Source organism: Merops nubicus, unplaced genomic scaffold (genome assembly GCF_000691845.1).
Source record: "Merops nubicus isolate BGI_N331 unplaced genomic scaffold, ASM69184v1 scaffold15741, whole genome shotgun sequence".
NCBI lineage: Eukaryota > Metazoa > Chordata > Aves > Coraciiformes > Meropidae > Merops > Merops nubicus.
Genome location: NW_008587727.1, coordinates 1 through 4,783, shown reverse-complemented (window position 1 = coordinate 4,783; position 4,783 = coordinate 1).

Below are 4,783 nucleotides of genomic sequence, written 5' to 3'. Positions count from 1 at the left end.
CGTCAGCTCTCCTGACAGCCACTGTGTTCATCCCACCCTGCGCAGGCTGAGCCATCCTGGGAAAAGCTTGGCGAGTTATGAAAGGACAAATAGATAAAAACAAAGGATGGGGAAAAAAAAAAATTAATAGAGCTCACTTAAGAGATTTTTGGGTGAAGGGTGGCAGTAGGCTTTTTTTTTTTTTTCTAGAAACGACTGGGTTGTGGGGTATAGAGACTGCTCTCACTGCTGATAACTCTGTGGCCGTGCAGAGAGAGGAAGGGGATTGGCTGGGAAGGAAGATGGAGGAGCATTGCCTCTGGTCTTCCCTGGTGTTGGGTGAGAATTTTCATTTCCTCAGCCATTTGTTGCTTTGTCTCTGTGCTTGTGACTTGCGTCCTTCCTGGCTGTTTCACTGGCTGAGTATCTGCAGATGTCCTCTGACACCTGACAGGGTCATGAAGGAGGCTGCCTGCATGGACACCCATGGCACAAATTCAGGGAGCAATACAAAATATTGAAAACCACAAATAAACAAAGATTGAGTGAAATCTTCAAAATCGTGTGATTTTTAAGTAGAGTAAGTGAAACGAGGAAGTGTTTGTTCTCTGGGTTTATTTGTTGATTTTAAGCCTTTGACAGGGGTGGGGAATATTTATGGTACACCTCAAGGTGAGTTAAATACATGTTTATGCTTAAATATAAAAGTAAACTTTAATGAACAATGCATTGAGCAGAGTCATAGAATCATTAAGGTTGAAAGAGACCTCTAAGGTCAAGTCCAACCATCACCCAACAGTACCACAACCATTAAAACATGTCCCCAAGTGCCACATCTACAGGTTTTTTCGGGGGATGGTCCCCCCCCCCCCCCCCTGCCCAGCCTGTTCCAACACCTCACTACTCTTTCAGTAAATAAATTCTTCCTAATATCCAATCTAAATCTCCCCTGGCACAACTTGAGTCCTTTTCCTCTTGTCCTATCTCTACTAACCTAGGAGAAATCCTATCACTAAATAGTGGTTCTATGTGCCATCTGCAAAGTTGCATCACAAAGATTCCCCAAATATACTTGCACCAGCAGTATTCCTGACAGAAGTTCTGGCAGAGGACACCTCAGTCTAGCCTTGGCTTCATCCTCCAGCCCAGCTTTGCTGCATAAAGGTGGCCTCCGAGATTAGGCTCCTGAGTGCTCCCATTCCAGGATGGCCACAAGACAATGCTGAGACTATTTTCTTATCTCATCACCAGGGGAGACCTCACCTCCTTACAAGAAGTTGATCTTTCTCTGGCATTTCTGCTTCCAACCAGTTTAACCCCTTCTTCTAGTTGGGCCACATTGCTCTCTGTACCAGATCATTCCTTGGTCACATATTACCACTGCTGAGCAGTTACAATTATAATTTCCTCTTCAACACAGAGCTTTACAGAACTGAGGATTAGAAACATGACTTCCAAGCGGGCAAAAATGGAAGGTCACTTTTTTTTTTTTCCAACAGCAGTCATCAGAACAATTAAAGTCATTAAAAAAATAATGACAAATGTCATTTGGTGAGTAGCCTGCCCAATGTATGTGCCACACTTTGCCAGAGGCTGTGAAAAGTCACCTGGGAGCTGGGAGAGGGCTGGGTAGGAAATGGTTATGTTCCCACCAAGGAGTTATTGCACCCCTATATTTGGGATGTTGCCAGACTCCCTAAATCAGCAGCTAGCCTCAACTGGATGGAGCTCAAGGAAAAGAAGCAATTAATCCTGCTTCTAAATACAGGAAAACATTGTTTTCTTGCTTAAAATGTTTAATAAAAATTATTATAAAAAAAACACTGACATGGGTTTGTCTATGTAGTTCTATAGCTCTTTCCTCTGACTGAAGATATATACCAATATGTTGGTGAGGGTCTAGAAGAGGGTTAGAAGTCTGATTGTTCCCAGGCTGTTTTTTAGTGCCCTTTTTTCTTTTTGCTGGTTGTATTCCGTGACGGAATAATCACTCAGAATGGCTGCGTATGCCTTCTGAACCCCCAACAAGCAATGAAGATTTCTTGTTCCTGACCCTCTAACCTTAATACTAGCTTTTCATTACAGGACTCTGCTTTCAGCATGACTGTCCAGCAAAGTTTCTGATAGGAGGAATTTTTTTCCCTGACACTTCTCACCATGATAAATTGCCACCAGCTGAAGTTATTTCCTGGTAAACAGAAGGCAGCCAAGAGCTCCCTGGCTGCCCCTGTCTCCTCAGCACCTCTGGTCTCAGAGCGATTGTGTGCTGTGTGAGCACTTGCATTTAGACTTGCACTGTTTTCTCTTGCTGACGAGGATAACTCCCATGTTTTCTGTTTTACAGTTGAGCATTATGGCACAGAATGGAGACATCGTCTGTCACTCACAAATAAGGTGGTGATTCAGCCATAAACTGGATCCAGAAGAAATCTTCAGCTTGCTGAAATTAGTGGGAATTTTGCTGCTGTCTTCAGTAGTGTCAGGACTGCACTTGCCAGGAGTTCAGGTCTACTGCTATGGTCTATCACAGGGGTACTCAATACTCACAACAATGAGTATTTAATACTCTCTAATGTTTCCTGCAACACCTCTCTTTTCCTTGGATAAGGTTTCCTCTCCCACTGCAATTGCTTACGTTAGGTAATTCCAGAGTTTTCTTGTTCACTGGTGACAGGAAATGCCATCCCTCTTTTTGACATCATAAGCTCCAGGTAATGTCATCTGGCTTGATGGATTGTTGCCTTGGGTCATAAATTATAACTGGGGAAGATGAAGCAAACCTGAACTGAATCTGTCAAGGTAACCAGAGTCACAGAGACCTTACTGATTCTTGAAGGACAACTTTCTCCATAGAGCAGCCTCTCTACTGCACAGGAAAATCCCACCTATTTGTTAAAGCCACAGAGAAGGCATTATCCAGAATTAATGTAATGATCCTTTCCACTGACACAAAGCTTCGTACAACATCCCAGCCTGTCTAACTTTTTACTAGCACAAGAGCATGTAGAACACACCAAGTGAGACAGCTGTGGCATGAGCCAATAGCCGGACAATTACCAGCTGCCTTTGTGGGCCTCTGCATAGTTATTGCAATTGTAATGTAGAACGCAAAATTTGACCCAATACAGAAAAGAACTAGTGTCTGTTATGAAGTTATCCTGAAGCAACCTCAGAGAACAGTGATCCAGAGTTTGCTTCAAGGGTTTGAAGATAAGGCACATATACAAGTTTAAATGTCAACTGCAAAACTTCAGACAATAAGCCACTGGTTATTTACAGCAATTACTGTTGCCTGTTACAGCTATGAGAGGAAACATCTTGTATTAAATGTTTGAGTCCTGATGTCTTTATTTCAGCTGCTCTGGGAGAGGTATACATCTTTTAATTTAAGAATTTGGTGCAAAATACGACCGTGACTATTAAATTCAAAGTGAGCATGATAGAAAACGGATACCAGTGTTTTTGGTAGTGCTGCTTTCCCAGTGAGTGGTAAACCAGAGGCAAGCTTGGCCAGTTTTTGTTTTTGTTTTTGTTTGTTTTTGTTTTTGTTTTTGTTTTTTTTCCACTGAGTGTCTGCAGACCTCACTGCTGCCCCACACAGCCTTTGGCTTGCACTTCAGGAGTGCAAGGATCCATCTTCAGCAGCAGCATAATTTTTGGCATCATGATAGCTCCACCTTAAACAATTCAGTTTATGTATTTAGAGGAAGAGTCCATAATATTTCTTCTCACACAGAGATCCCTGAGCAGTAGGCTTTGTCTAGCTGTTTCAGAAAATGGAGGTTTCAGCTCTATCTGTAATGGAACTGACTCAGCTCTGCTGGTGGAATGTTATGGGATAAAGATGCTACAAATAAAATGGTTTGTAAGTTAAAACTTAACTAGATTTAATAAACTGTCTGCTCAGAGGTGTTGATTTTACTATAAGGTATCTTTCAGCCAGCTCCCAAGGCTCCGTGCACTCATATGCGTGTAGATGTGAAGATTTCTGAAGTGGAGGGGCTTGGGTAAGCTGATCTTCCTTGGTTCCTGGGAGTGAGATACCCCTAAAGGTGTCTGTATTCTAGCTAATTATCATTTGTTGTCCTTTTAGTCAGTGGAAGAGAGAAACTGTCCCTTAGAAGATGAAAATTCTGTCATTTTAGGTAGATAGCTAAAAACAGGCTGGGTGAGTCATGCCCTAAAGGTGCCTCTCTCTGCTGACTAGGAAAGGAGCTGGAGGTTTGTCATGGAGACACCCACAAAATAGACAGCAGCAGTTATCCAAAAATGTGGACTTACTGCAACAAAAATTGCCCAGCACTCTTTCTGATAAGATTAAATCACAAGTTCAGATGTCAGTTGGGAATATAACTACTGCACAACTAACTCCTAAACTTTAAGGAATATTCTTTCTAGAAAGATGAATCAAAATGGGCATACACTCCCTCATCAAGGGAAAACCTCCCCACAAGGGTACCCAAAGGTATCACTCATCCAAAAGGGAGATGAGGCTCACCTAATCCATGGAGATACACTCAGTCTGCAGTAGTGTACCATATATGCACGGAGAGGGTCCAACTTCCAGGCCCACATGCTCTGTGAAGAATCAACTTGACTCTTTGGCAGGGCTCCATTTATACCCTAATTGAGTATGCACTGTTGTTATTCTGATTAGTTGAGGGGCAAGCCCATGACATAGACAGGCTAAAGGTCTAGACCCTGAAGCGCCAGCTGATCACCCTGAGGTGTGGTTTGGCAGCTGTGAGGCGACAAACCAATCTCTACCAGGTCTCTGGCAAGCCCTATTTTTTGCCAGCTTTCT